This window comes from Cibotium barometz, chromosome 28 (genome assembly GCF_041138505.1).
Source record: "Cibotium barometz isolate CiBa-2024 chromosome 28, ASM4113850v1, whole genome shotgun sequence".
In the NCBI taxonomy this organism is placed as follows: domain Eukaryota; kingdom Viridiplantae; phylum Streptophyta; class Polypodiopsida; order Cyatheales; family Cibotiaceae; genus Cibotium; species Cibotium barometz.
Window position 1 is genome coordinate 45,271,931 of NC_141073.1, and position 9,892 is coordinate 45,281,822.

A 9,892-nucleotide genomic window follows, 5' to 3' on the forward strand; every position below is an offset into this window, starting at 1 on the left:
ATGGAGATATGGAGTTCAATAATTTCCTGGAAGAGATGATGCCATTGGTTCAGAACAAAGGGTAATCCTAACTCTCTTACCTTTGAGTCATAATACACAATCTTTCATATTCTAATTATCCTACTTGTTTCTTGCAGGTTCACAAACATCATAATAAGTGAAAAAAATAAACAACTCCCAATTGTTGGTGAAGGATACAATAATATACTACAGCTACAACGCAAGTGCATGTTTCCATTCTTCCATGGTAGCAGGTTCCCTGGTCAGGGTGATACAGAAGACAAATGTTACCTATTTAAAATGTCCTCCAAGGGACCAGCTTCAGGAGTTGACTTAGTCAATAGAATGAGAAGAACTGGTCACGGTGATCTTCATGACACGTGGGTTCATTTTGACTACACACATAGAATTGAAGGATGGGCAACCATGTCATGTTCAGTTTATGATCCAAGGTGGGCTCTTCATATACATAATAAATGAGACAGAATTTGATATACGTAAATACTTTGGTACGTACTAACCATTAATCTATTGCATGGCATGCGTATAGTGTAAGAGCTTTACAAGTTATAGCAATATGTGAAACAAAGGAGGACACTGAATCCCAAATATTATTCTGGGAGAGCTTGAACAAGGTTATGGAGCTCTCTGGTCATGATCGAGCAGACTTTTCAGGATTTATGGCAGATGGCCATTCGAGCATGCTATAATGGAGGGCCAGATAATATTTTGGTTGGTCGAGAGCGTTCATGTCTTTTCCATTGGGAGCAAAATTTGCAGAAACACACAAGAAACTTGGTTCCAAAAGAAAAGCAAAAAGTACACATAGAGATGTGTGAAGTGTGAAGATCCAAACAAGCCAGTACAATTAGACAATGGTGGTCTACAGGCAATGTCCTGACAGAAAACATGAGGAGACTTGAATTGTGGTTCAAATGGAGGGAACAGAGAATTGTGCACTGGGGGAGTCTCCATCTATCTATGAGTCTTATACCATCTACATATTCTACAAGTACTTGTAAGGATGTTTTGTTATATATTGAGTTTATTGTATCATTACGCAGGATGATGCATCTCCCTGGGAGAGTGCACAAATTCCAAACACAAATCTTTCTGAAAGTATCCATGCAAGTTGGTTAGCAGGAGAGGGTGGTAAGAAAAAGATATCACTATATGATGCATGTGTAACAGACATTTTAAATTCCTATTTGCAGTGCACAAAGCGACATGGCTACTTGACTGGACGATTTATTGGGAATGGACCAAATATGGAGACTCTTCTTTCTAGGATCAAAACAGGACATACACCAAGTCCTGTCCACATAGCAAGAATGATCCAAGGAGGTGTTGCAGGGGCCCCAATGTATGAGGAACCAATCATACATGGAGACAGGGAAACAGTTCAGCGCAAAAAGAGATCAAATACAGTAAACACCTCTCACCATCCTGGATTTGTGATGGAGTCAAAATGGAGAAAACCACGTGGTCGTCCAAGAAAGCTCCAGTTTGAGAACCAACAAGACATGCACCATGACGACATCTTTGAAGATCTAGATATTGATATGGATGTGCAAGAAATAGGAGCTTCACTACATCAACAATCAGCTTCTGTTATTTTTGAGGAGAACATGGAGAGGGGACAATGGGAACTTAGAAGAATGCCAACTCATTGCATCCCCGACGGTGTTTTGGCATGATTGGGAAGAAAAGATGTGTAAACATGATACAAAGCCATACACCTGGATTGGTTGCTCCTTGCTTTTGGTCTCAAAGAAAGTTCAAAGACCAAACTATCTCCCAATGGATGTGGTTTTGTAGCCATGATGCAAGACACACTCAAAAGGTTAACAAACAGGTGATAGAGATACCAGTGCACCCTTCGACATGGCCTGTGGATTTTGGAACAAAGATTACAGAAGATGAATTGGTTAGCCTCAACAAAGTAGGTTTCATGGTAAAGACTGGTTTTGAAGAAAGTTCAAGTAGCAAAAGTGATTCTTGTAATAGAAGAAAGAAATGGAGACATGGAATCTCCAAGGCAGCGCAAAAGAGAATAGATATTGCTGAAACTATGGATGAAACTCTTTTACAAGAGACAATCATTTCCCCAAAACAGCATGTGATGTTTCGTGTGTTTACTGAAAGTTGTTACGACGTTCATATCAAGGCAGAGCCATATTGTTCTTGTCCAGATTTTCAGGGAAGAGAAGCCATGAAGAAACCGTTCTTAGCCTGTAAGCATATGTACTTTGTTTACATCCAGGTCTTGGGGATGCAACCAAAACAACACTTGATCATGCATCAAGCAATCCTAGGAGTCACAGATTTGGCTTTTATTTTGGCACAGCATCGTAAAATACATCCATGTACATGATCCAAATGTCTCGTGGACTTCTATAGCTGTTTTTGGTTTTGTTACAACTCCTGACTTTTATATAACTCAAAAAGCTGTGTGTTGTCACAATACTCTATTTTTTATATTTTGTGGTATTGATAATCTGATATTGATATTTTTAATGGAGTCAATTTCTTTTTTTGGTATAATTTATGTACTTCTTTACATTTGTGCTATGTCTGTAGTAAAAAGGTGAAAAATATTATCTTATAGATATATTGTCTTAAAATTTATTTACATAAATTTAAATATATTAAACTTTTTTTACCTGCCAATTTAAACAAATTCATTCATGGGAGGCAAGGTATGTTGGGGAACTTGTTAAGATTGACATGAAATAATTTCTCAACTTTATTACATTATAAAGACATGATTCTTTGTACCCATTTGTGTATTATACTTGAGATCGAGTTTGTCCAACCAAGCACACTTATAGCACTTAGCATAAACTAGAAAATGGCTAAAAGCACGAAAAGTTGGTCGGGTTTTTTTTACCTTTTTTAAGTAAACGAGAAAAGAGCCGGATTTTTAAAAAAAATTAAATCATAATTTAACCAAGAGAGAGGGAAAGATAGAGTGTGTCGTAATAGGAGTGTCAATGACACTACTTTTTGTACCACCTTTTCATGCTTTGACCCAAATAGATTTGTGAAATGACTCATAAAAGCTCTAAAACTACAATGTATGTTGAGAAAAGCTTCAAACCAAAAGCTTGCAAAAAAAATCAAACTCAATTACCTCTCTCTAGAATTTTTCATTTTTCTAGGTAAAAACAAGGAAAAACAATATTTTCTTGTATTCATAAATAGGGAATGATTACAAGGGATTGAAGTAAAGCTTATTCCTTATTCAGGCTGAGGAGGAATCTTACATACATCACATCACATCCATTCACATCTCATCACATCCATTCACATCCATTCACATCACATTCTCATCCATTCACATCTCATCACATCCGTTCACATATCCTCACATCTCATTCTCATATATTCACATCACATCCATTCACATATCATCACACCCATTCACATATAATCACATCTCATTCTCATCCATTCACATCTCATCACATCCATTCACATCCATTTACATCTCATCACATCCATTCACATATCCTCACATCCATTCACATCTCATCACATCCATTCACATATCCTCACATCCATTCACATATCCTCACATCACATCCATTCACATATCCTCACATCCACTCACATCTCATCACATCCACATCTCATCACATCCACTCACATCTCATCACATCCACATCTATTCAGTATGGTTACTCTACTTTCGATAATACTGATAGAACTTTTCTAAGTTTCTCCCAATTGCTTGGCTTAGTTCCCGATCCCATTAAATCAAAGTATCAGAGTGTTGTTGAAGGTTTAAAAAGGGAAAATAGACCTTACTACTAGAAGATTATAGTAAAAACTCAGAAAGAGCATTTACGTATTGTTTTTTCATCCCTTAAGCTTCGTTAATGAGGATTAAATCTAAACTTTTGTTTTCTTATTGGATCCTTGATCCTCCCAAAGATTCTAGATTCCCTTTTCTGATTAAGAAAATACCAAATTTTCTTGATGGATATTTTCACATTATTTCTCAAATAAGATATATTTAATAATCTTCTTTCTGAATAAAAGATTCATAGGATTTACAAAAATCAATTCTACCCATATTTCTCAATAAAAATGATAATACTCAAAATTCTTTTGATAAATACTCATTTTTTTGAATTTTGCCAAAAATTCGTGTTTTAACATTTAATTGTTTGGATCTCGAATATCATGGGAATTCCTCTTTTTGCATTTAAATAAATTTATCAAAAATTACTCTTTTCTTTTAAGTAAATATTTATGCATAAATACTAAAATGTATTCTTTCATGATGATGAATATGATGAAAATCATTCTTTTTGCATAAGATCTCTAATCCTAGAGTATGGTAGGAATTCCTCTTTTAGCATTATGAATAAAAATAAGATATGTAATATTTTCTAAAAAATTTGCCATAGCTTTGCTGCTATTATTGATAATTCTCAATTTTTCTAAAAGAATAAAAGCTTGTAATGAAAATATGATAGAATCTCTTCTTTTCAGCTTAAAATCAAACTATGTATACATATCATAATTTTAACCATAATTATAAGCATAATTATGATTATTTCCTTTGATTAGGCTAACTTAAACATTTCTCTTTTCCCAATTTGTTGGGAAAATCCTTTTCTCATTTAGAATGAGTTAAAGTAACTTTTTATCTACTCATAAATAATCTAAAAAGAAATAACCATATTTTTACTAACTCAAAATCAAGAAAATATGAATTCTTATTCTCTAACTCATTGAGTCTAGAGTTAAGATTTGAAATAAGAGACTATCATTGAGAACTTTTCCAAAAGATTTAGACATAAAGATGACTACTCTTTTTAAGAGAGATAGAGATTTACTTAAGAAAAGCATTACAAATAAGCATAAAGATTAACTTAATTCTAATTGGACATTAAGAATCTTAGGGAAATCTTGATTTGAATAAAAACCATTATTTTGAAAGCTTCTCAAGCTTGAGAGGGGTTGATAAGAAGAAAGTCATTGAGATAATTGAAAAATCATAAAAATTAGTTTTTCCTCCAAGTTTGGTTTGATTCTTAATTAGCACTGAAGCCCCCAACCAATCAATTGGTCCACCAAGAGGATAAGAGCAAACTCCAAGATTTGTTGCGAGAGACAAGCTCCAAGCTCCCAAGAGAAGAGGAAAATTATAGGATAATAGAAAATATGTTTATTTTAAGATAATACTGGCATGGTATAGCTCAAAGATGAAAATACAAAGGAATGAGGGTCTAGTTATAGGTGAGGGAGGCCACTAACCAAGTCCAACTGGGTTCTAGAATTTTTCAGCTTCAGTTTAGCCAATTTGGAGAAGATTTGGATTGGTTTGGCTCCCTTTTTGATCTAGTTTAATCCAAAAGAGAGGAGAGATAAAAATATCACATTTTTTTGAATTAAAAAACCCAACCACACATGTGAAAAAGGCGCCTACCTCAAGATTCTCCCTCTCCTTACCAAGGTGTCAAAAATGCATCATTTCTCCAAAATGTCTCATTTTTTTTCTAATATCTCTTAATTTTTAACTAATAAACCTTACTCAGTCAACTCTTCATCTTATGTGAGCATTTATTCATTTTCGGGTATTTTCTTTTATTCTTTGGATTTATCTCATCCCAACACTTGGATTAATCCAATTGGCCCATTGGAATCTTAATTAGACCATAATCCAAAAAGTTCTGAAAATATAGACCCTTAGACTAATGTCCCTTATAGCATTTTCAATTAATTCCTAATGCACATTGGAAAGTTCATTTTGAACTTGTGTTTCAAGGGAATCCATTTTAGACACTAGGAGAATTCTTGTATCTAAAGATATATCAATTTTTAATTACTTCTCTCTAGACATTTTCTCTCTCTAGGCCAAAACAAGGTAAAACAAGATCTTTCTTCTATTTCAGAGAGGGGATGATTACAAGAATAGAAGGTGAGGTTCTTACACCTTTACGTCTCAAAAGTTGGAGGGAGGAATCGTATATCCTACCCCACTTAAAAAATTGCGAGATGTCCTCATCTCGCAGCTGGAGGATAATCTCTTTCAATTTAAGATCCAATTGATTCTGGGGTTCCTTATAGTTTGGTCAACCCTCACAAAATCTTGGGATAAAGATCCCTTCTACAAGAACATACAAAACTCATTATCAGATAATAATGCATTCATATTCTTAACACAATAATGGTCCATATCAGACTGAAAATTCCATCTCAACATTTCCCATGGGAATTTTAGTTATGTAGGTTCTCAATTTGTCATTCCTTAATTAGATCCACTGGGTAAAAGGTCAAACAACAACAATCCGTCACAGCACAATCCACTAATCTCATAGTGATCTGCTGAAAGTCATAAATTGTCTTTCAGTTACTAAGATCATCACTAGGATTCTCCCCATTCATCCTCATTATGGCTGTATTCAACTTCATTTATTTCAACAAGAATTCAAAAATCATCATCTTTCAACTAGAATCTAAATCAATTCATCAATTCTCAACCAAAATTCTAAAATCATATCAACCACCAGCATTTGATTTCATCATCTGGATAGCATTTTTGCTTATAATTTCAAGGTCTTAGATTTACTCGTATATATTACCAATAAAGAGCTGCAGTTATACCCACGGTATATACGGGTAATCATGGTCCTTGGAACTGTAAGGTAAATACCATCATATCTAGGCCTCAAACAAGTCACGGATTCCACACAATTGCAGTACTTTCATCTGAAGGTCCAATTTCCATTCTGAATATTAATTTGTATGAATTTCATCACACAATTACAATCTTTTATTGGTAACTCAAATTTTTTTAACATTTCTTGCTTCTTGGTTGATCAACTTTAGCCAATTCGCTCTGATACCAGCTAAAAGATCCATGCCCCCATCCAAGGGTGCTGGCAGCGAAAGTAGCACTTCTTGTGTAGAGGGCAGAGTCTCTCACTCGAGGCCTTGCCCATGGATATCCGGACAAGAGACTAATCGCTCGATTCTTCCAAAACCGAACCCAGGAAAACTTCCCTTGCACAAAAAGCACAGGCGATTCCTCCAGGAAAATTTATTCTAACGTGGTCAAGAACCTTAAATTTACCCATTAACATTCTGACCAAACCCACACGTCACATGGCCGGGTCAAGGGAGAAACTTTCACTTGGATCATAGAGACTAACGCTTTTTTCCTCACATCAAGAGGCACAGCCGTTGATTCTTTTCCACAGAACAAGGAGTATCCATGATTTTACTTCAACTAATGTAACATAATAGAATTGAGTCTTATATTAGGGATCCATTAGTCGAGCCTAATCCCATGGGTTACCCAACCGCCCAACTAGTGTATTAAAAGGATCCATTTAGAAATTTGGTTATGTTTTGCCCCGGGTACTAGGGAAAAGAGTTCCCAGGCCCCCTAGCTGACACTTCAAACAAAGTTCAAGATAGTCACACCACTTACACACCCAATATAAATTACATTTCTCACAGATTCATCTGTCTTTAAAACAATCTTTTAATGAAACCATAATATCATTGATCATAATAATCCTCCAGAATATCTAGCTTGAATTCCAATTTCCAATCTTTCTTTCATCGGTGTACCTATGGCTTCATTCGCAACGCTCAGCACCTGCTCACTCAAAGGCCTTTTCGATAGTCCCTAGCTCATAGTACCTGGAAATATAATCACATAAGAAGATCCAGATGGACTATCTAATGAAGATCAGCAAGATCAACCAACAGATCCAGATAGAAGAGCCATGGACTCATCGGTTAAAGACCAGCAAGGCCAATCAACTAGATCCATGCCCGTGTTCAGAAAACAACTCCAACTCATTTTTTCATTTTCTTCCTCGACGCACGTGTGGGTATCTTTTGCAACCCAAAGCAGCCCGAGCACCGTATGGTCAGCACCCTCTACACTACTTCCCAGGTCACCTAGCGCTTCACTCATACGTCGCTTCCTTCATCCCTCATCCACGTACCAAAAGCTCACCATTTAAATTGAACCAAGGGTGGTCAAGACCTCGGCCGACCTTGCCATGCGAGATGTCCTTCATTGACTTTCGGTTAGTTGTTGCAACTTTTTCACTTAGGTCTCCATGACTTCATTCACAAGATGGTCAAAATGCTTTCCCAGCATTCTTGACATAAAACAGTCTTTAAAAAAAAGATTTCATCATAAATAGAGTTTCTAAACAAGCTCTCATCTTTCCACATTGTCCACATCATTTCTCATTATTCCACATTCTTCTACATCAATTCACATTGCTTATTCCACATCCACTCATCTATTCACATCATCCTTCATGTGAGATCCCTGTTTTCACCGCACAACAGATTCGGGGTACTAGCAGCGGAAGTAGCACTTCTTGCGCGAGGCAGGGTCCCACACTCGGGGCCTCGTCCACGGATATCCAGACAAAAGACTAATCCGTCGGTTTTTCCAAAACCGAACCCGGAAAAACTTCCCTTATCCGAAAAGCACAGGCGATTCCTCCAGGATAACTTTTTACTCTAACGTAGTCAAGACCATTAGTGATCAAACTGATCCGACTGCACCTATAAAGATACTCGGTCAGATCAAGGAAGAAACTTGCACTTGGATCATTGGGATCAACGCTTTTTTCCCCATCAAGAGAGGCACAGCCGTTGATTCCTATCCATAGAACAATTATTAACTGGGACTTACTTTGTCTATCGTAATAATAGAAACTGAGTCTCGATTTATGGATCCATCAGTCCAGCCTAACCCCAGGAGAATAACACTTTCGAATTAAAATCAATCTTTTATGCATCTTCCTATGCATAAATTCATTTTAATTGAGAATGACACTTTTGAATTAAAATCAATCTTTTATGCATCTTCCTATGCATAAATTCATTTTAAATGAGAATGACACTTTTGAATTAAAAATCAAATTCTTTATGCATCTATCCATGCATAAATCCAATTTAGTAGGAATTACACTTTTAGAATAAAAGAATTTCTCTGATGCATCTTATTTATGCAAAAAAATCCATTTATGATGAAAATCACACTCTTAATATAAAAATTATATCCTTTAAGCATATGTTTATGCATACAATTCTTTTATAATGAAAATCATTCTTTTAATATAAAAATTTTATCCTTTATGCATATGTTTATGCATACAATTCATTTATCATGAAAAATCATTCTTTTAATAAAAAATTTTCTCTTATGCATCTTAATTATGCATAACATAAAAATCATTGATTTTTATGTTATGCATCTTAATTATGCATAACATAAAAATCAATTTCTCCATGATTACAATAAAATTCTTTTAATTAATCTAGGATGATAATTCCTAGAATATGGTAGGAAATCCTCTTTTCATGCTTTGAATGAAATTATTTTATGAGTAATTTTTATAAAAATTTTGCCATAGCTCCGCTACTATGACTTATAAATCTTAATTATTTTAAAAGATAAAGCTTATCATTAAGAGAATGATTAGAATGATCCCTAATTGGATCATTAATCCATAATGGATTGAATCATCAATATTCATAAACTAAAAGCATAGGGAAAGCCATTAATTTGGTCTTAAGCATAGATTAATCTTGGATTAAGAAAAAGCTTTATGAAAATTGGATTGAGAATATGTCGTGAGTATGACCATTTCTTGAGTGAGAGAGAGAAATTACATAAAAACCATTAGAATTAAGCATAAATGGAAATTTATGTAATTCTGTACTAACATTCATTAATTACTTCAATAGCATTATCACTCATCAATTAACTTCAATAGCATTCATCAATTTATGTAATTCTTTACTACCATTCATCAATTAACTTCAATAGCATTCAAAACCCATTCCAATTAAGCTTCTCAAGCTTGAGAGGGGTTGAGAAGAGAGAAACATTGAGAAATTA

At 34.9% G+C, this 9,892-nt stretch overlaps 1 pseudogene; it reads left to right on the forward strand.

Annotated features, from left to right (window-relative positions):
• The first annotated feature begins 228 nt into the window (after nt 1-228).
• LOC147622851 (uncharacterized) lies at nt 229-1,697 on the forward strand (annotated as a pseudogene).
• The last annotated feature ends 8,195 nt before the right edge of the window (nt 1,698-9,892 follow it).